This window comes from Balaenoptera musculus, chromosome 9 (genome assembly GCF_009873245.2).
Source record: "Balaenoptera musculus isolate JJ_BM4_2016_0621 chromosome 9, mBalMus1.pri.v3, whole genome shotgun sequence".
Taxonomy (NCBI): domain Eukaryota; kingdom Metazoa; phylum Chordata; class Mammalia; order Artiodactyla; family Balaenopteridae; genus Balaenoptera; species Balaenoptera musculus.
The window spans coordinates 101,864,766-101,888,984 of record NC_045793.1 but is presented as its reverse complement, the minus strand read 5'-3'; positions in this window follow the sequence as shown (position 1 = coordinate 101,888,984).

The window sequence follows — 24,219 nt, the reverse complement described above, 5'->3', positions numbered from 1 at the left end:
CATCTTTGGTCAAATGTCTCTTCATGTCTTTTATTCATTTTCTAATTGGATTGTTTGCTTTTATAATTTTGAGTTTTGAGATTTCTTTATAAATCTTAGATATGAGTCTTTTTTTTTTTCTTTGTCAGTTTTCCTAGAAATTTGTAGGCTCAGACATTTATTTTCACACTTTTATGTAAATAAAGTTTGTTTCATTCTCTTCCTCTTCGTTCTACATTAGCATGTCTCTGGGTACTTTTACTTACCCTCCTGCTGATCTCTTTGACTTTTTCCAGGATGTATGGACAGATCCTACCCTTCTTTTACAAAAACCAGGTATTTTACTTCTCTCAGGCTTAATTCCTCCATGTAACCCAAAGTTCATCTGAAATTATCTAATATAGTAATTTCATTTCTGTGAAGTAAAACTAAAGAAAAGTATGGAAATCAAATAAAAGTTTATGTACATTGATGCTAATAATAATAATAATGATGGTAGCAAACTTGAAAATAAATATAATGTCCAAATAAATGAAAGTAATTCAGTTATAGCCATAGTCTAGAATATATTTTAGTTTTTATAAGTTATGTTTGTGAAGAATAATTTATAATGTGGGAAAACATTCTTGTTAATTGGAAAATTAAGGCACAAAATGTTATATCTAACATAACTTCACTTTTGGTATTTATGCACATATATACACAGATAAAAGCAAGAGGAGAAAAATGCATGAGTAATGGTGGGATGGTTGGTGATTGTGTTTGTTTATATTTTTCTATAAAATTTTAAAATTCCCTCAATGAGCATGTATGTTTATGTTTCTTTTTGCACTTTAAAAATATATATAATGTTTGATCTTTTTTAGAAAACTTAGAAAATTTAAAAAGGCAACAGTTAAAAAAATTAGGAACACCAACAACAAAAAAATTTCTCATAAACCAAATATAATCCATCAGAATACAATGGAGGAACAAATCTAGTTCATAGTAACAAGTAAAAAACTTTTAAAAATCAAGCAATAAAGTTAACTGAACTCATCTATTACCGAAAATTACAAAACTTTACTGTGGAACATAAAGAAATATGTAAATGTTGAATAACTGGATTTATGTACTACATTTATAGAAAAAATTTCAAAATTACAAACATGCATTTCTTCCCAAATTCATCTGTAAATATTATGCAATCACAGCTTTATGTGGGTTTATATCCATAAAGCTATAGGCACAAATAGAAGATTCTGAAAGAGTATAAGTTTTGAAAAAATAAGAACACTGAAAAGAAACTGCCATTTCTTAAAGTTAAAAACATTCTGTAGCTTCAATAATTTAAAGTACTGCTGGGATAAATAAGCATTGGTAGAAATAAAGGTAATATTTATTATAAAATTATTTCATAATTGTATAATTATGAAAATGGTATTCCAAATCAGTGGGGAGAGTGTGGAGTACGGTGCAAGTGCTTTGGAAACAAATGGACATTTATTCATAAAAGTAAAAAATAAAGGTGCATTAACAGGACCTCTGATTTTTAAGTAGTGGAGAAAAGCTGTTGTGGCCCCTTCCTTTTTTAGAAATTTCCACTTGGAAAAAAAAAAGAATGGAAAACAGAAACCAGACTGCATTTTCAATGATACAGGCTGTGTCTTTAATAGTGCCAACCCACAAAGCAGGAGGATGTGATGCCAGATGCAGTAAAAGTCAATCAGGAGTGTGGGAATGAGACAGGAAGGGGGCAAGGCACAAACTTTAAAAGAACGACATAGCACGACATAAACCAGTTAGAACCAACTAGGTCCAAGATTGCAGATGATTGACTTCCACTAGACCTTGAGCCTCATTATATTCTCCTTGTAAACATCAGCACACTAAAAGACACATCCACAGGCGCCATGACGGTTCCAAGGCCAACCATAAAAGGCCAAAAAGTGGGCGATGGCCCAATTCCTGGAAATCCCCACTCCTTCTCCAAAATAGTCGGAATAATCCTCCCACTCATTAGCCTATGATATTACCCATCCCTATAAAACCTGACAACCCTGTACCCTGGGGACTCTTGTCTTCTGAGATAGCCCACACTCTGTCTATGGAGTATGTATCTCCCTAACAAACCTTCTTTCACTTTACTATGCCTCGCTCTAGAATTTTTTCTTGTGCAAAGCCAAGAACTCACACTTGGCGGCCATCCCAGAGACTCACCTGAGACCTGGGATGTGACCGTCCTCTCGTGCCCCACTTTCTTTCCTACAACAGGAAGATTCTGAAAGTGAAGGCTTTATCACAGATCCCAGAAAGAGCTGGCCAGGTCAGTAGGCTCCAATCTGGATCAGTGGGAATGGAGACCAAGTGTGAAATGAGGTGCTACCTGGGAGCCCCATTCTCATCAACACTTTCGTAGTTATTAGAAAATGCCACTGCACATGGCAGTAGTGCGTCTTCTAGCTTGCACCAAGCCACGATGCACAGTGCTGGAACCGCCGCTGGGCCTCTAAACCCCTGACCACACCTGGCGGAGACAGACCACTGCTGGCTGCCTCCACATGGGAATGGGGGTGGGGAGGGACCTCCCTGAGGCAGTGCCTGGCCTTCCCTGACAAGGAACAAAGAGCCCAGGTCTCCTAAGTTCCAAGCCTCTGAGTTTACACCATCACACCAACTGCCCATCCCAGACACTGGAGTCCTGATCTCACCTGTAAATAGGAAAGGCTACCTTTCACTCCCCCTTTGGCAAGTGGCTCTCTCTCTCTACCTCCCCTTTGGAGGAATACCACCAAAGTCTTCCGTGTGTGTTTTTGTTACCACCCCACCTAAAGAGAAAGGAAGAGGGGATGGGGGGGTGGGGGGGGACAAGGTTAAGTCTCTTAAGTTAAAAGGAAATATTTTAAATAAATGTCTTAAACACATATATCTAATTAAGATGTTTTCTCCTAAATTCAATTATATTAAAATTTTTAACTCTAATTTGGAAATTTAAAAGGAAATTACCTAAATCACTAAACTGTAACCCTTGTTAAATATGTCTTTAGAAATGTTTTATTTCTGAAACAGAATTAGCCAGCCTTCCTTCTGAAGCCATGGTAGCCAGCTGTGTGAACAGACTGGTCTGCCAGAGGCCAGAGCTAACTTCTATACACCAACCCCTTCTTGAGCAAATACCCTGAAACAGATATAATCTGGTTTCCCTATTGTACTTTTAGAACAGCTAAAGATTTTATGGCCAGATTTGGAATACCAAGGTCTAAATATTTACAATAGACAAGAAAACAAAAATAATGAGCATAGGAGTCACAAAGCCCCCAGAAGAGTACGTTGATGGTATGTGAATATGGACCTTTCTGAAGACCTTGGTACTAAGGACAGGGCCATGGGTCAGCAATGTGGCAGCAGTCTAATAGCTAATTAGAGATGCAGGGTCAGAGAAATGTCAAATGGCACAGAAATCATGAGTATTGTTGGGAGAAAGAAAACTTGGTCAAAAATAATGGACAAAGCTTTTGATGTTAACTGTTTTGCAGGACTGGAATTCAGGATGAGTTACTTATAGTTAAGGGCTCTTTACATTTTACCAGCATTTTATGCTACTAATCTTAAAAAGTTACAAAAACAAAAAGTCATTAGGCAAAAGTCTTAAACATCTATATTCCAAAATAGAATATATATTAAAGTATTAATGATGCCAAACTCACTTTAAGAAATTCTTTTTCCCCTTCTCTTTATCTTTTTGGCTACAGCGATCTCTAGATAGAGAAACATTCCTTTAAATTTTAGCTATTCCTTTAGTTTCCTCTAGTTTAACTTTATTGAGGAATAATTGACACATATAATTGTGTATATTTAAATTGTACAATGTGATGATTTGATATACATATACATTGTAGAGTGATTAACCAAGATCAGGAAAATTTATACATTTATCATTTCACATAGTTACATAGTTAACTCTTTTTTGGTGTGAGAATGCTTAAGATCTACTCTCAGCAACTTTCAGTATACAATGTCGTATTATTAACTAGTCACTGTGCTGTACATTAGATCCTCAGAACTTATTATTCTTATAAGTGAAAATTTGTACTCTTTGACCTATATCACCCATTTCCCCCCTCCCTCCAGCCCTTTACAATCACCATTCCATTCCTTATTTCTATGAAATCAGCTTTTTTTTTTTAAGATTCCACATACAGGTGATACCATACAGCATTTGTCTTTCTCTGTCTGGTTTATTTCACTTAGCATAATGTCTTCCACGTTCATGTATATTATTACAAATGTCAGGATTTCCTTCTTTTATGGCTGAATAATAGTCCACTGTATGTATGTGTATATATATATATATATATGAAATTTTCTTTTTTATATGATAAACTTGACACATCATATTTTGTAAATTTAAAGTGTATAAAGTGTTACTTTGGCACACTTATATACTGTAATATGTATTGCCATTGGAGCAATAGTTGTCATATTATATCATTATAGTACAATATTATTGTCAATATTTATTATACTGTGCATTAGATCTCTATGGTTTATTTAACTATTCATTACAAATTTGTACCCTTAAACACCATCAATATTACCCCTCCACTCCCATTCTCTGGTAACCACTATCTTAGTCTCTGTTTTTCACAGGTTTGACTTTTTTAGATTCCACATATAAGTGATATCATACAGTATCTACCTTTCTCTACCTGACTTATCTCGTTCAGCGCAACACGCTCAAGGTCCATTTATGTTGGTCACAAATAGCAAGATAACCTCCTTTCTCATAGCTGAACAACATTCCATTGTGGATACCACATCTTTTTTATCTATTCATTTGTTGATGGGCATTTGGGTTGTTTCTATATCTTGGTTATTATGAATAATGCTGCGATAGACATCAGTGTGCATATATCTTGTTGAAATCCAGTTTTCATGTCCTCTGGGTATATACCCAGAAGTAGAATTGCTGGATCATATGGTAGATCTATTTTTAGTTTTTTGAGGAAGCTCCATGTTGTTTTCCACAGTGGCTGCACCAATTTACATTCCCACCGACAGTGTATAAGTGTTCCCTTCTTACCACGTCCTCGTCAGCATTTATTCTCTCTTGTCTTCCTGACAATTGCCATTCTGACAGGTGTGAAGTGATATCTTGTGGTTTTCATTTGCATCTTCCTGATGATTAGTGATGTTGAGCAGCTTTTTATGTGCCCATTGGCCATTTTGAGGTCCTCTTTGGAAAAATGTCTATTAAGTTCTTCTGCCCTTTTTTTAAACTGATTATTTGGGGGGTTTTCTTATAAAGTAATATTAATTCTTTATATATTTTGGACATTAACCCCTTATATGATATATGGTTTGCAAAAATTTTCTCCAATTCTATAGTCTATTATTTTATTTTGTTGATTGTTTCTTTTGCTGTGCAGAAGCCATTAAGTTTGATATGGTCACATTTGCTGATTTTTTCTTTTGCTGTTTGTGCTTTTGGCATCATGTCCAAAAATTCATTGCTGAGACCAACATTGAAGAACTTCTTCCCTACATTTTTTTCTTGCAGTTTTATGGCATCAGGTCTTATGTTTAAGTCTTTGATCCATTTTGAGTTAATTTTTGTGAGTGGTGTGAGATAGGGGGTCCAATTTCATTGTTCTGTATGTTTTTCTCCAGTTTTTCCAGTGCCATTTGTGATAAGAGACCATTCTTTCCCTACTGGGTGTTTGTGGCTCCCTTGTCAAATGTTAGTTGACCTTATATGCCAAGATATAATTCTGGGCTTTCTCTCTTGTTCCGTTTATCTACATGTCTATTTTTGTGCCAGTAACATATTGGTTTTATGACTATGGCTTTGTAATACAGTTTGAAATCAGGAAGTATGATACCTCCAACTTGCTTTATTCTCAGGACTGTTTTACCTGTTCCAGGTCTTTTTTGCTTCCACACAATTTTGGGATTGTTTTTTCTATTTATGGGAATAATGCCTTTGGTATTTCCATGGAGACTGCATTGAATCTGTAGATGGTTTGGGTAGTATGGCCATTTTAACAATATTTATTCTCCTGATCCATGAATATGGGATGTCTTTCCATTTGTTTGTATATTCGTTAATTTTTTTTCAGTAAATTCTTAGAGTTTTCATTGCACAGAACTTTCACTGCCTTGGTTAAATTTATTTATACATATTTTACTTTTTTGATGCTCTTGTAATTGGGATAGTATTTGTTATTTCTTTTTTTGATGCTTCATCATTTGTGTAAAGAAATGTCACTGGTTTCTGTAAATTGAATTTATAACCTGCCACTTACTGAAATCATTAATTAATTCCAACAGTTTTTTGATTGACTCTTTGGGGTTTTCTATGCATAAGATCATATTATCGGTAAATAATGATGATTTTGCTTCTTCCTTCCTGATTTAGATGCCTTTTATTTCTTTGTCTTGCCTAGTTGCTCTAGCTAAGACTTCCAATACTAAAATGAATAAGGGTGGTGAGAGTGGGCAACCTTATCTCCTTCCTGATCTTAAATGAAACTCCTTCAGTTTTTCTCCATTGAGGATAATGTTAAGTGTAGGGTTGTCATATATGGCCTTTATTATTTTGAGGTATGTTCCTTCTATACCCAATCTGTTAAAGGTTTTTATCATGAGAGGGTGTTGTATTTTGTCAAATGCTTTTTCTGTATCTATTGAAATAATCATGTGATTTTTATCTTTTATTTTATTGATGTGATAAATGACATTTATTGAATTGTGTATGTTGAACCATCATTGCATCCCAGGGTAAATCCAACTTGGTCATGGTGTGTAATCCTTTTAATGTGTTCTTGAATTCAGTTTGCTAATATTTTGTTGAGAATATTTTTGCATCTATATTCATCAGGGATATTGGTTTGTAGTTTTCTTTTCTTTTGGTATCCTTATCTGGTTTTGGTGTCAAGATAATGCTGGCTTTGTATAAAGAGTTTGGAAGTGTTCCTTCTCCCTCTATATGTTGGAAGAATTTGAGGAGAATTGATATTAATTATTCTTTGAATGTTTGGTAGAATTCACCAGTGAAGCCATCTGGACCCAGAGTTTTCTGTGTTGGAATTTTTTTCATTACTGTTTCAATCTCTTGACTTGTAACTGGTCTATTCAAATTTTCTATTTCTTCTTGAGTCAGTCTTACACCACATTTTCTTTAACCATTCATAGTCAAAATACATTTAGGTTGTCTCCATATCTTGGCTATGGAGCAATGCTGCAGTGAACATGGGTGTGCACATATCTCTTCAAGATACTCATTTTGTTTCCTTCAGATATACACCCAGAAGTGGGATTGCTGGATCAGGTGGTGGGTCAATGTTTGATTTTTTGAGGAACCTCCATACTGTTTTACATAATACCTGAACCAATCTACATTTGCACCAACAGTATGTGAATGTTCCCTTTTCTCCACATCCTCACTAACTTTGTTATCTTTTGTCTTGATGATAGCCATCCTAACAGGTGTGAGGTGATATATCCTTGTGGGTTTGATTTGCATTTCCCTGATGATTAGTGATGTTGAACACTTTTTCATATACTCTGGTTTTTCTTCTGATTACATAAATCTTTTGCCTCTTTTCTTTTTTTTCCTTATTCTTTTAAAAATTAAATTCCAATAAAATTTAATGTATGTAATCATTTAAATGTAACATTAATTTATGTATAACTGAGAAAGAGAAAACTGCCAAATAATGGCAGAGTGCTTTCTAATAACTCAGAATTTCTATTTTATATTTACTGAAAAAGCTTTTTTTTAGTAAGTTTTTATTATAAATCACCCTTGTACGTACATACGAAGAAAAATATAAGCAAAATGAATTGATTAATATGTTCCTAGACTTCTTCATCTTCAGACATTAATTCTTCTGAATAATTTTAGCTATAATATTTGTTGATATCCTCATGTTTCCACACAATATTGTCCTTTGTGCCATCATAAGCATTTGTCATGCAGTGTTTCATAAAAGTGCTTCATTATTATCTCTGGGAATTTTGTCAAACCCCTGTATGCTTCTGCAAGTTCTGATGCTCTCACCTTCTTGATTCTAACAAATAACAACTGGGACTCATATGCCTTCCTCAAAAGTTCTTAAAAGATTCGGTGACTGAAAACTGCAGCTGACTGGTCATGTCATCAAGAAAAAGAACAAGCTGTATGCATGTGATCGATGCTTTGGGTGGCAAACAGACACTGTAAGATCCATCAATAGCAAGACACAAACTGATTTTAGACCTGCAAAAATATTAAAAAATGAGTATCTTGTCGAACTTATTTCTCTCTTCTTTTTCTTATAGTTTTTCCTTTCTTCCCTCTTCCCTCCTCCTCTCCTTCCGCACTCTTTTCTCCCTTCCTTCCCTACTCTCTTGCTACCTTTTTTTCTTTTTTACTCATTTTTTTTCATTCTAAATCTTATCTCCTTCTTACCTTAACTTTGAAGGAAAACCAGCTCAATGAGAATAACAAAGAAGTAGTAGTTCAAAAGGAAAATAGGCACAGACTTTTAAAAGTTGCTTTGTATTTTTATCGAATGGTAGCTTTGAGAATTCAATAATACAGAAAACACAGCAAGCCTCCTGTTCCAGGGGAATATTGCTGAACTTGTAAGTCTTTTAGAACAGTTGTAACTTATGTTATTTAAAATCTGTAGGGACTCATGAATGCATGATAGGAGAGAAATGTTATGCAAATAGCCATTCCCCCAAATAGGGGGTACCTGAGTTTATTTCCTCATTTTTATAATTTTGGGAAGTAACACTTTGTGGCCATATTATTAGACAAAACTTGAAAAATTGTTTATGAATATGCTGTTTGACATAATGAGAGATTGGAGGATTTTAAAATTCAGCCATGCAAAAAAAAAAAAAAGATAGTTTTTCATTTCCTTATTGGATAGCCCAGCTCTGTGTCCTCTGGGTATACTAAATGTCTCTGTCCTCGTAAATTTTCTGCATACACAAATGGAATCATGATACAAATACATAGACGACAAGGAGCTTAAAATCTGACTTAATATGCAGTTTGATTTCTTTCTGTTAAAAAGAGATATATTGACATCTTAGGAATTACACAACCTGTAGTAATTATAAGATGGACAATGCTTAAGGTAAGATTTCTAGTTTGACTTTTTAAACATTTAATGCACAAATTAAAATTTAAATATTGTATATTAAAGTTCTTTAAAATAGATGCCATGCATGTTATTTCACATGTGGGATAAAAGTATGTAAAATGAAACGTGAATTTCACTTGTTTTTATTTTTGTGTGTATGCTTGTGTGCATGCATATCAATGGCTGAACATGTGTTCATTTATGTAGCCATGAAAGTTGACACTGGCTCCATGCTCTGTCCTGTGACATGGTTGGTCTCTTTAATCAATGGTGAATTTGGGCTTCAGTGGTTGTATTAACTCTCTCCTTCTAATAAAGGAATGTCCTACAAATTAAATAATGAAAATGATTTAATTCTCGTGTACACAGAATGTTCTCAACTACAAGAAAAAACTCACCAGGAAAGTATAATACCTAATAACTAAGCCCACACATAATGAATCTGGAAATCCAGTGAAGCAGTAACTTTCAGTCTAGATGTACTGCTGGTGTCTGTCACCACAGAAGGTGCATAGCTGTGATTTTTTTTAATGACCCAGGTGTTAGCTCAAGGAGGAAAAAAATTAGGAATTAGGAACAAAAATTAAGTGATACAATAATGGCAGACCACAAGTTATAATATTTTTCTAGAGTAACTCTGTATACTTGTACATGCCTTTCAGCCTGTGTTGGATGTAATTGTGTGTGAGAACATGGACAGACCTAGGTTCAAAGCCTGGTTACAGCATTGGTAAACCTATCACTTAGTCTCTTTCAACTTCAGTTTTGTTGTCTATAAAATGGGAATATTCATGCTTATTATTAAGAATGTTGTGAGGTTTGAGTGAGTCAATATATGTAAATCCATAGTATCTGGTATGTTCAGAAATAGCAGCTATTACTAGTAGTAGTAAAACTAATACTTGTATTGAAATAAATATAACAATTTATTTCAGGAAGTTTGTAAGGGATGATTATTATTGGTCTAGCATATTCTTGTTATTGAAGCTAGAATTCCTTCTTTTGGGGGTCCAGTTTAAGCCTTAGAGATCTACCGCATCATGGCAGCAGGGACCAGTATAATTCAATGCTGCACAGAGTTTTACCACAAAATTTTTAGTTTGAAAATGTTAAAATATGGTCTTCAATGTTCTTACCACCACCAAAGCCCATATTGCATAATGAAGGAAGAAAAGAGGAAGAAGGGAGAGATTTTGGTTGTGTTGTTTTTTGTAACGTACATGCTCTACAACACTGATAATTTATCATCATGTCATTACTACTCACATCTTACAATGTTTTATTCTCAAAAGTACTCTCTCAAATTTATAAATAGTGAACCAGGAATGTCCAGATCTCTAAGAAGAGGACCATAATGATGCAGGATGTAAGGAGGTATTCTAAAATAATTATCTGGAAATACAAAGATTATGCAAGAAAAGTTAATATGCAAGTAGATAGTTATTCAAAACTAGTCTTCTGAAAAAAAAAAAAAAAAAGTGCAAGATCTTTGGTTTACCTTCCAAAGAGGGCACTTTTTAAAAAAATCCTCTACCTTTCAAATTAACTCTTTATTTTAATGTACCCCATTTTTGAAATACTCCCTTTAAGACACCACGAAAAAGATGCCTAGGTGCAGAAATATGTTTTCTGCTCCAAAGGACCATGCAGCCCCTGAATTAGTCAGCTTTTGCTGCAGTAACATGCAATCCCCAAATCCCAGTCCTTAGCGCAAGCATTAACTTCTTACTCGTGTTTGAAGGCAGTGGCTTGTTCTGAGAGGTTGATCACATTTCTTCTTATTCCAGCACCAGGCAGAACGAGCTGCCCTACCCAGAATGTGATGTTTCCCTAGCAGAGAGCAAGGGCACAGGAACGCTCGCTGAGCCCCGCAATGGCACTTGAAACCTCTAGGCAGGGCGGCCTCTATCAGATCCACTCCCAGTCCGCTCTATTTTGTGCTTCAATCCAAGCCCAACATGAATTCGTTGGAAATTAGACTCCTCCTAGTGTGGGAGGTGAGAAGGAATATTTGTGAAAAGTCAAACAATACACTCTAGCCCCTTTGGTGACACATTATATATGCGAATGAAACAATACAAACCAAATAGCCAAAATTAGTAAGAAAAAACAAACACGTGGGCTTCCCTGGTGGCGCAGTGGTTGAGAATCTCCCTGCCAATGCAGGGGACACGGGTTCGAGCCCTGGTCTGGGAGGATCCCACATGCCGCGGAGCAACTAAGCCCGTGAGCCACAACTACTGAGCCTGCACGACTGGAGCCTGTGCTCCACAGCAAGAGAGGCCGCAACAATGAGAGGACCGTGCACCGCGATGAAGAGTGGTCCCCGCTTGCCGCAACTGGAGAAAGCCCCCGCGCAGAAACGAAGACCCAACACACCCCAAAATAAATAAATAAATAAAAACACGTAACTAGAATTTCAAAATAAGAAACTAACAATGTAGGCTAAAACGATCTAGGAAGTTTCACCAAAAAAAGAACTCAATATTTTGGAAATAGATGAATCATCTCTTAGCCTCCAATCCTATCAGTCCCTAAATTATGTCAATTCAGTGTATATAAAATCTTGCAAATCTGCCATTTCTTCCCTATCCTTATTGTCACTCTGTGGCTCTTCTCTTGGCTGGTCTATTAGAATAGTTTTCCTAAGGTCTCTGTTCAGGTCTGTCTCTAATACATCATCCTATTGTTGCCTTGTCTATCCATTTAAAAATTTGAAAATGTCACTCACCTACCCAAAATTCTTCAATATATCCCAATTATTTACTGGATAAAATCTAAAATCTCTTGCAGCAAAGTGCTTGATGCATTGGTCCCTGCCAACCTGTATAGGCTTGCTTTCTCCCTTCCTGGGATTCCACACACATTTTCCACCCCAGGGTGCCCTGAGCTATTTGCACTTCCTGACTTCAGTGCTCCTCGCCTCTTTAACCCACACAAAGATTATCCATGATGCTTGATTACAATGACCTGCTCCTACTTTTGCATGAATGAACTCTGTTTATTTTTCAGGTCTCAACTCTGATAACACCTACCCTCTGGAGTTTGACCTGATTCTCTGAGAAAAATTGAGAGCTTCTTTTTCTATTTTCCTGCTGAATTCTGTACATATCATTTCAACATAATTTTCCTCTTCTCTCTTCTTACTCAGAAAATCAATTTTATCAGAGTCCCAGATGGATTGCCAAAACCAACTTGTAATTTAAAATTCAAATTTGAATTGTTAGGCAAAGTAGACACTTGTGTCAGTTCAACTAGTATATACTCCCCAAAACAAAGTAAATTTTTATGAGGTTGTTCTATAAACAACCTCAACAGGGGGAGGTAAATTATATGATTAAAGTTAGTGTTATCAGGCTCTGATAGTTTTGTACAGCTCTCTAAACAGAACTCTTATTGCAAGGCTGGCTGAATATGTTATTTAACCTGGAAGGTTATTTTATCCTTCCAGGAAAAAGCAAAGGGTTTAGATGGCCATGATCGACTTCTGTCTCTGTAATCCTCTTTTGTCAGTCTTCCATGATTTAACAACTTCCATTTTTATTGACATATCTTTTCTTTAGCTGTCAGACATGTTCTACTGGCTTTGTATATGAATATGTATAAATTTTTAAATTCATCATTCAGTGGCCAATATTATTTCCAAGTAAAGTACACGTAGGAGAGAGTGAATAACTTATCTCTTTAGCTTTAGCCCACTAGTTCTGTTCTAATCCATGAAGCTACATATAATAGTTACTTTTTTTTCACTTGACACCCTTGTCAAGCATTTGAATGTTCTGCTTACTCTCTTAGGCCAGTCTCAACATCCCCCTTCTGCTTTTTTAATTGCAAGATTTCAGGTCTCCTTACCACCCTTATGTGTTCTCCAGTTCTCTGCATCTTTCTTAGAGAATAGTATTAAGGATGAGTGACATCATCAAAGTGTGAAAAAAAGGGCAGGATTTCCTATGTCCATCCCACTTCTCCCTTTATCCACTTAATCAGCCATTCGACGAGCTAGTCAGTATTTGTGGTCTTCTGCTGTGCATGGACAAAATACGGCTAAATGAGAAGTCGGGATTTAGATGATTCAGATGTGCAAATGTGCTGCATATATTTGCTCTAAGAGCGTTAGTCTCTGTTGACTTGTCCCAGGGTGAGAGACCAAAAGATCTTCTAAGAGGAGGTGATATTGAGTTGTTTTCTGAAAGACAACAAAGGGTTTACAAATTGAAGAAAGTCATTAGAAATGGAAAGCACAGGCAAAGGATTGTGGTGCCAGGTATAATCAGGAGAAGCAGAGAGTCCAAAGGACAGGAAAGCAGAATGTATGGAAGGCCAACAAGACATCAGAGTAGAAAGGTAACCCTGAGAGCGGGAGCTCATGATAAAGGGGCCTGTGGCGGTTCACACAACTGGAGCCAACAGAGAGGCTTTCCTGGGATGTAAGCAGGGAGGCGTCGTGTCCTTTTGGTACATAAACTATGGAGGGTATAAATCCAATGTGTGTGACAAGAAGACAGGGAAAAGTCGGTAACGGCCAGTGGAGACTCACCAGAGGGGTCCTGGAACGGCTCCAGGTAGGCTTGATGAAGGCACAGACTCAGGCAGGATTTGCAGTTAGTTGGGGGCAGAATTTTCTGAACTTAGGGGCTGAATTCCTGTGAGCGTGAGAGGAAGTGCTCAGTGCAAATTCTGTTTCCGCCTTGAGTAACTGAAAGACTGCAGAGGCCAAGAGTGGACACAGGAAACTCGGGGGGAGAAGAAGCCTGAGATGAGAGAAGTTCAGTTTTAGGCAAAAAGAGAGAAACTCACCTGAAAAAAAATCAAGTCTATTTTAGAAGATAATTTTAAAGGCAGTTTTAATAATTTCTAAAATAAAATGCATCACTAGAATAAAATGGGGGAAGCACCAAGTGCATACAATGAGATAACTTATGAAAACATGTCTCATTATTTAGACCTTATGTATGGCATAGAATGAGTATCAAGCACTTCAAATATATAAATTTCATTTCTATTCCTACAAGTTAAGTCTTCTTATAAATGTTTAAGTTTGAATATGTTTATACAGATTTTGCTCTAAGTGGGTTTCCTCTCCATCATGACTAATTTGCAGAAAAATAATATTTGAACATATTAATAATTAAGAGCCCTGTAGGGTTTGTCTTTTTTTTCATATAAGGGAACTGAATTAATGAGGTTCCAACATATTTGATAAGCATCCTTGAGTGTCCTGGTTTCAATTGCCTCTTCTTTAATAAGTGTTGCTTCATTTAGACTCTCCAGTTTTCTGTAATTTCAATTACTCAACTCTGTGAATGAATAAAGTTTTATCTCGTCATTTCCAACTCAGTTTACACGTGGAGATTGTTAATAGGGCTCCTTCGGTAAAATGATCCTGTCAGCTTCTGTTCTCAGATAATAATGTAAACAAAATAATTGATTATTTTATATCCGTTATAATCTTGATATAAATGGGAGGGAAGACTACCTCTAGGGATAAGGGAATCACAGAATAGAAGATGGCAGATATGACAGAGGGAGAACATTGCTGCCGTTGGAGAAACAGCTGCAGCCAAGCTCCTGGGCGCGTGTCTGCGAGTTGACCCTCAGGACTGAACAGACCCTCAGCCCAAACTCCCAGCTCCAGATCCTGAGCAACAGGACAGTGGGCACCCAGAGATTTCTTTTTTTTTTTTTTTAATTGATGTATAGTTGATTTACAATGGCATGTGAGTTTCAGGTGTACAACAAAGTGATTCAGTTATACATATAGTTATATATATATTTATATCTGAGTAGTGGGTGACTAGAAGGCAACACACACTCTCTAAGACATTTTTGAAGCTTCCCCAGGACTGTCCCCGAGAACTGTGGCCTCCCCGTGCCCATGAGAACCAAGCTGTGTGCTGAGCGTCTCCCCGGGGCAGCGAAAGTCCGGCCTCCATCTGGGGCAGAATTCTCATCTTCCCCATGCAGGAGCCACTTCTACAGTGTAGATGTTTACCCTCCAAGAAAATTCTTCTCTTTTCCTTGATATGTGGTTCTTCGTGAGCCTCACCAGGGACTTGGTCTCTCAGGCCGGGGAGCTGGCATCCTGCTTTGCTCCTCCGACCCACTGCCCATTCCTCTTACTTGACCTGCAAGGTTGCAATTAACACCTCTCTTTTTTTACTGCTGTCAGATTTCTGTCTAGTTCTGTTCCATCGGCTAAATATGGGGGAGTCTCAGCAGCCCTTCCAGGGCCAGAGTTCACACACCGTTCTGCCTGCATCTGGTGCAACTGTGTCAGGCAGTGGTCCCCCTCCATCAACAGAAGGCCCTACCTGACCTTGTCTGTCGGGGAATGGGTACTAACACTTGGAGAAGGGAGCCTTGGATGTGTGCCCTGGGGAGCCCTCCAGGTCAGGGCTTTACACAGGGGGTGCCCTGCATTTACACATCCTCCCTCCAGACAACCTGGCTTCATTCGGCCTCAGGGGAGTCAGAATCTCAGCACTGGAAGGTCCTGGTACTTCTGTTCTCCTGCATCCCAGACATCCCTCAGGGGCACTGCCTTGTTAGAGCTGCACACTTCCCTTTCACACCGGGGTGGCCACTGGTTATCTGTGGTCAGTGGTCCCCATCCATCAGCATCAACATCATCTGGGCACTTGGGAAAGTTCTCAGACCCCTGTGTTTAAAGCCCTGCAGGTGATTCTGATACACACTCAAGTGTGGGAACCAGGACATGAGAGTGGAGGTTCACAAAGTCTTCAGAAAAACAAATTAAAGGACCTCAGCCTCACCCACTGAATTAGAACCTCTAGGGATAAAGACCAGGAAAGTGAGGCACAGCAAGCTCTTCAGGTGGTTCTACGCCCATGAAGGAACCACTGTTCTATGTCACTGGATCCTGGTGGCAACTCTCCCCACAGCCCTAGCTCTTGTCCCTGGTCTGCCCCATGCAGGGAATATTTCAACTGTAATTCTGTGTGTGGCCACCTGCTATGATACACAAAAAGAGGGGCCTCTGTCCTGCCTGGGCCCAGAAGCTATGTGGAAGGCCAGATGGACAAAACTTGAACACTGTGTCCCTGCCGACTCTGGGTTAGTGGTGACATACCCAGCGCTGATGCTGATATTCTGCGCTTATTACCACGAGAAAAGGAAACTGTGGAAAACACCCAGAGGTTTCCAGATCACCCACATAGGCAGAGTATTTTTGTTTGTATTTTGGTTTCGTTTCTTTTCCAGCCCGATTGCACTGTAAAGAGCCCTCCTAATGCCTGTTGTTGAAATCCACCCGGCCCCGTCTCTCCCTTTGAAAGCACACTACGGTGTTTCCCCTTGCACAAGGCCGCATACCGCGGCACATTCTCAGAATCCTGTTTTCTTTTCTGTTATTGCTAAGCCAACAGTTCTTCAATGAAGGAGTTTCAGCTTTTCTCTGTGTACCAACTGCGCAGGCATTGACCACAGGCCTGGGAGCACTGAGTAACTCTACCTTTGTGCTTCCCTGCTGAGTCTCTGGTCTGCAACTCTGAACATTTCAGCGACATCTTCCAGCTGCATCTCAAAACACTTCTCTTCAGTCACAGGTGCTGCAGCTCTGAGACGACCTCTAGGTTCACCTGTGAGCGGATGTGGGAAAAAGCTCAGTATCCGCGGAGGGAGCAGGAAAGGGACTTTTGACCAATCCAGGCTTACTTCTCTTGACCCTCATTCTCCTTGTAGAAAGAGGTTTGTTTGTTTGTTTGCTTTGTTTTGTTTTTTAGGATGTCAGTTGAGGCTGGCTTGTACACCGATCTCCAGCTCCCACTTTATCCCTTTAGAGCATTTCAATATCTGTTGCCTTATAGAGTAATAGAGGCCCTTAGCAGCAGTGAATTCCAACTCACCAAGCACTGAACATATTTGTACTTTTTCTTTAACACCAAAGAATACTTTCCAAGCCATAGTTTATTCCCTTGCAACAGATGTCATCTTTTTTGGACAATCCTTGTGATAAAAACAGGTTCTGTCTGAAATCTGCCTGCTTTTCAGGACTAAAGTCAGGGAGATGTACCAGGAATTATACCTTGGCTCGTGTGTCTAGAAGCTAGAAGAAAAAATTAGACTACTTCTTCCTTGAAAATTAAGGTTTTAACCATTCCTAATCAATAAAATTTGCTATTGGCCCACCAGTGGCTCTCTCTCCCTCTAGATAGTAGCTAAGCATAATCACTCATATTTTCAAGTTTGAAATTTTTAATTGGACTACACAGTGAGGAAGCAGTTTACAAATAACTAGGGAGAAATATGGCTATTTAATGAAATATAGAAGTTGAAAATATTTGCTTCCTCACACTTTGTGACTGTTGAGGTTTACCCCTTTGGGGGAAAGGAAGAAGGATATTTATTGTTCAATATGCACAGTTGTAGCATTTTTATTATTCTAACTATACCCTGCTCATTTACTCTTTCTTGCAAAAATGCTAATTTCCCCTTTTGCAGATGGTATATTATGATTATATTTATCTAAATATAGATGGAACTTCCACAGAAGAAGATCTAAAGAAATGCAAAGAATAATTCAGTGTTCCTCAGTGGAACAATGTAAGTAGCATATTTCTTTTGGGTAAGTGCATGCTTATGTCAAAATATTCTTGCATATTTGAGGAATAAAAACATCCTCAAAATAAAAATATCCTGATTGACTCAACTATACAATAGTCCCAAAATAGTTTGACTATGATGAAATAGATTTAGTACTGCACCTCACATACTGTAAGTATTCACTGAACATTTGAAGGAATAAATGAATGTACCAATTAAAATGTTTAATCAACAGTTCCCTCTTTTGTACTTAAAATGGGAGGTGGTTCAACAATATTAAGATACTAATTTAATTTGACTTTTCTCCACCCTTGTTTGAGACTTGCTTTCTGATCCCCTGGTTAGTAAGCTAATTATCAATCCTGGTAAATTGCCAGTCAAAGCACAGCCTGTTTATAGAGAAGACTGAAACTGTCATAAAATGTGTACTTGGGACACCGTCTGCCCAGGTTTCGAGGCATTAGATTGCTGAGTTCTTGGTGAGCTGAGAATCCAGGAAGGCTAGTCATGAACAAAATATGTTTGTAAGATAATGCTTTCATAAAAAGAATCCTTTTTTTATGTTCCTTTTATTTTTAGTATGGGAAGCAATTATTGTCTCATGAAAACCAAGAACATTTTACAATTAGTATTACCCCAAATTGAATAAATTTGGGGGAGCAATTAGAAGGATTACCACTAAATGATACATTGAAGATGGTAACAACGGGCATGAGGGGAGAAGATAGATAAATCACTCCATCATGAAGATATCCCTAATCTAGGAATATATTAAGTAAATATATAAATAAATAAATCAGATTATTTGACCCTGGGTAGAAAATTTAGTCGGGAATTAAATTTTATTTTATCTCAATTAAATACTTCAAAACATTTTCATTGGGGCTTCCCTGGTGGCACAGTGGTTGGGAATCTGCCTGCCAATGCGGGGGACACGGGTTCGAGCCCTGGTCTGGGAAGATCCCACATGCCGCGGAGCAACTAAACCCGTGAGCCACAACTACTGAGCCTGCGCATCTGGAGCCTGTGCTCTGCAACAAGAGAGACCGCGATGAGGCCCGCGCACCACGATGAAGAGTGGCCCCCGCTTGCCGCAGCTGGAGAAAGCCCTCGCACAGAAACGAAGACCCAACACAGCCATAAATTAATTAATTAATTAATTAAATTTATTTAAAAAATAAAAATAGTGCTACTTCCATAATGGCAATGGAATTCTTACCTATTCTTGACTTTAAAAAAAAAAAAAAACATTTTCATTGAATTGAGAATGAATAGTCATATCTATTATACATAATTTTATGTGTAGTAATATCCATTATATATGAGATTATATATAATATAATCTGTTGAAACAGAATTACAATTTGAGAAACTTCTATCTAACTTTCTTCAGAACATCATGACACAATCAACTGCAATTAGGTCAGTTCCCTGCATTCTCTAGAACAATTCACTTATAGCTTCATTGGGCTGCATCTTCATCCATTAACCATGATTAGGTCAAATGTCCTTGATTGGATCTTGCTTTTGTGAAACTTAGCTTCACTCCCTTTGATGGACTCATGCTTCTCTCTCCAAAGGTCCTCAACCATCAAATGAATAACTTTCCTGGAAATAATTTGCATATTATTTATTTTATTTATTTTTACTTTTTGGTATAAACACGATATACACTTATTGTAAAAACAAATTAAATGTAGAAACGCACAGAAGAGAAAAATAAGCATCTATACCAAGAAAAAAATCATTCTAAATATATACATTTCTGTCCAGGATTCATATCAAGTTGGGATATCAGTGCAACCTATTCTTTGCACATAATAGTACATCAGAAGCATTTCCAATGTCACTACAATCTCTCCATACTCTATAACATGCTCCACACAAAATAGAAAAAGATATAATTTGTTTTAAAATTCAGTCATCAAGTTAATGAATATTTATTGAGCTGCTACTATGCATCAAGCACTGTTATAGGCTCCAGGCTTATATCTGGGAACAAAAGAACACACTTTTATAAAGCATAAATCCTGAGGGGTGGTGGGAAGGATGAAAAGATGCAGATATTTAAATGTAATATGACAGGTAGGCTGATAAGTGCTACAGAAAGGATACAGCAGAGAAGGTAGTACAAGCAATAGCAATGTTGATCATAGGTGATTCTATCCTATAATGGAACTATAGGTGATTGCACCTTTCTCCTTACATGTGTTTAATAAGTAAGCTTTCAGCTCACCAAATTTAAAAAACATGGACGTATACGTGTGTTTATCTAGTTTCCTTCAGTCAAACTTAATTTACAGTTTATGCTCCCATTCTGCTCAAAAATGATCAATCCCCCCATGCCATTTTCCCCAGGATTGAAACCACATTCTAGGGAGCTCACACAGTGTCAAGGCTTCATTGCAGTAATTGTATTGTTTCTTTTCTGTAATCAATTTACAAGCATACTTTATTCCCGTAAAACAAGGATTTGTCATAGTACGGTTTGTCAAAGAAACACTTTACACTAGCAGCTGGCAGTGTTCAATTTCTTCACTGAGTGGTGGTTGCATATTTTTGTTGCCTTTGGTAAGTCACGGAACCTTACTTATGGATATGGGTCCTCTTGGATATTTGGGTTTCAAGAGACAAATTCTTTGTATATTCTAATATGGTTAATATTTCAGTCATGGTGTAGGGCTCATGAGGAGAGCCAAAGACACCTGCATTGTAAGTACTTTGGACACTACTTTCTCTCTCTCACAGGGAGAAATCAAGTCAGGCACTGATAATATCCAGGTTATTCCAATAAACATGATGCCTTAGCTACAAGCTTGAGAGGGTAGAGATGTTCGTTCACTGGGGCACCACATCCCACCCCGGTGCCCCAGTCAGAGGCCCTCCTAGAGGTAGTGACAGTGGCACTGATGATGCCTAGGGACAACTGGTGATGTCCCTCTAACGCCTCTGAACGGGCATCCCTTCCCCAGGGCAGCTGGGCTGTGCCCACACCTCCATCACCACCTCTTGTCCTGGGAAAGGATGAAGAGAGAACACAAGACCCCTGGCTGTTTCTGAACCAGAAGGAGTCACTTAAGGGGCCTTTACAGCCTCAACACTGACCAGTAGGGGCAGGTTATTTACCCCTTCTTAGATAATGTCCTACATTTACTTTTTAATTACAGTGGCTACTTTTTTGCAAGAAATTTCTCTTCTCTTCTCTTTTGGCTCCAAATCACAAGAAAACAGAATAAGCGGAAAAGCTTTATGAAGTCAGGAATCTTTGATTCTTGGATGTAGTCCAAGTGCCTAGAATAGTGGCTGGTTCATAGCACATGCTTACTCAGTACCTGTGGATTGAGTGAATAAATGGTGATTACTATGTTTCAGGAAAAGAGAAATCCATTGCACTAGTGTCATTCAAAAGCATTAAGGCTTTGAATTCTGAGAGTAGTTTTGGCCTCATCCTATACTCTATGTTGAAATATTATAACTGCCAGTACTATGGTTTCATTTTCAGTTACACAAGTGAAGTGTTAATGGTAGAAAAAATGTGGAAAGGTAGCATTTTGATACATTTTTCTTATATTAATCAAAGCGATCTATTTCCCTCACAGGCGTATTTTGAAAATTGATTGTCATTGGCCTTTTATTCTATGTTGTCTCAGTCTTTGAGTGATTTGAAAGAAAGCTTAACCTAGTAACTGGCATTTATGTTGAAATTAGTTCTAAAGATTCTAGGTAGATTGTCTTTTAACTTTGTGGTCTTTTGGCCATATTTAAAAATGTGTGTATTCACATCTTTTATTTTAAATATTTATGGTTTTTACCTTTTGTGCCTTGCTTTAAAAACTCTTGCATAGCCAATAATGATGTGAAAATTTAATTGTAAATGCTTCCATTTTTATAATAGGATTATTAGCTTTTATGAACAGAATGTGAGAATCTGATTCTGTCCTTTTTACAGCTGGTTGTTCAGTTGTCACACACTGCCATTCCATCTTCACCCACATTTATTTGTGCCTAGAATTATCTCTGAAAGTTCTATTCTGTTAAATTAATCTATTTAGTCCTGCTCAAGAAACACATTACTTGATTATTTTAGTTTTATTACACATTTTATTATCTGGCGAGGCTATAATACCCCCGTGTTGCTTTTAAGATGTTCTTTCTTTTCTTTTGTGTTTATTCATCCAGATGAACTTTAGAAGATTTTTTTTTTCAATTCCATAATCTATTCTATAATTTTTTGTAGTTGTATTTATTATGCAAGTTTACTTGAGCAAGCATGATATTTTCTCATATAGGTAGGGAATATGTTCCAATTATCCACATCTTCCATTATATTGCTCAGAAAATCCTGTAGTTTCTATTTTCCTTATTTCCTTGTTTCTACATATTTTTTCAACAAACATTAAGAACCTACCGTATGTGAGGCTCTGTATTAGCCATTGGTGTATATCTGTGAGCTTTGAATAAGAACAATTTGACTTTCCTGTCTCAAGTATACAAATTACTGGGCAGTGGGGACACTAAAAAATGTATTACAATTAAATGGCATGAGTCTTATAGGGAACACATAAAAGATGCTATGAGATCAGATACGGAGAGAACCTCAGCTCCCAGGTGCTGAGACCTGAAGGACAAGCAGGAACTGAGCATGCTGGGAGAATCACGGACAGAGTGCAAGAGGAAGGGGGAGGATGGGGCTGGACTTGTGGGCAGGGACAGATGTTAAGGAGCTGTCTGCACTGTGCAGTCTTAAGGAAGTCGGAGCTTATTATAAGGGCAATAGAGGAGTATTAGGGCTTTAAGTGGAGAAATGGCATAGTTGTATTTGCATTTTTGAAATTTTTCTCTAGTTATGAGGTCAACAATTAATTGGAATGGAGTAGGAATAGAGATAAAAGACCTTTTAAGAGACCATTAAAAGATTCATGCAAGAGATGATGAGCTAGAATAGTGGCCCTACTGGCCAGTGAGGATGGAGAAAGAGGCAGGGTTAGCTAAAACCTGATTCCTAGTCACAGAATCAAAGTCTGAGAGTATATCAGTAAAAGCATGTTTATCCCCACAGTGTAAAAAAAATAGATGATGATAAATCTGTATCAAAACTGGCTGTTCCCTGAATATGATTAGCTTGGGAAGCCCAGATTTGCACTTTATCAGAAAGGACCTTGGACTAATTTTCAGATGGAGTACCCTCTCATCTAATAGGTTTCCTTAATTGTGGAGACTAGAAAATGGGGCAGAATGTATTCTGACCCCAAACATAGGGGAACATTCCCACTGGTTTAAGACAGATCTGTACTAATCTTAGCATACCCTTTGGAGAAATTTCTTAATAGCCTAGAGTCAGAAAATTATACTTGACTACTTTGTTTAGACTAAGCATTTGAATTGTCTGGACCTACATGAAAATACAATAAACAAACCAATGAACAAAGTTGAACATAGTAAGAAATAAAAACCTTGACTGAACCAATAACTACCAATACATTTTTTTAAAGTTTGTAATTTTTAATGGCCTTGTTGCTACATTTTTCATCAAAAAATAATTAGCACATATAATGAAACCGATAGAGATAGTTCACAAAAAGAAACACTTACCACGTCCAATGCATACATCCTAAGGAAAATGCTAGTAAATTGCTTACCATATTATGGTTAAATAAAAAAAAAAAAGGGAAGAAGAAGAAGAAGAAAAGAAAATTGCAACGACCAAAAAAGTGTTTTAAGAATGTATTAAAATTAGGAAATCTATTACCATAATTTATATGATCAACTAATCAGACACAGTTAAGGAATGTAATGAAATCCAAACATAACAGGAACAGGCAGAAAGGTAAAGGTTTGTGATGTCAGACAGTAACACATAACGTTTTATCCAAAGGTACAATGTAGCGAAGTGAAATCTATAGAACCAATGTTAGAGACAGACTTTCTGCAAAAGACTTTTGCCAACTTCATGCTCACATCTACCCATCTTGGCCTGATGCTCTCTGGCCAGCCCAGCGTAATCTGGAGTGTCCCTTCAGTGATTTATGACCAGTTTTCACACTGCCCATCTCCTTTAGCAAGACCACTTTTTCTGGACCCGTGAGTAGCGGGGAATGGAATGCTCAGAAACCGTGTGCTCAGCACCCGGGCTTGCGGCCACTCTCAATCCCAGCTGTCGCTCCAAGGCTGCTCCAAGGCCCTGGCTGAGGAGGTCCTGGCACCCAGCAGTGACAGATGAGTGGACGCTGGGGGACAACCCATCAGGTGGTGAAAGGCAAAAGGAACTAGAGCAGGCAGCATTGCATCCATACAAATCACATCAGTTTCATGGTTGCACGATGAGTAACGTTTCTGAGAGCAGAGAATCCTTCCATACACCACTCACTCCGGGGGCATCTCCATCAGGTACTCCAACGAGTAAGTTGCCATCCACTGGGGCGGGCAGCACCCACAGTGTGGAGCACCTTTCAAAAGACATTGGAGATTTTCCCTCCGTTTAATTTTGTATTAAAATTAGATCCTACTTTGAAATATGAAGGAGTTGAAGTAACTAATTTTCAATGCTTCAGTGAAAAGTTTG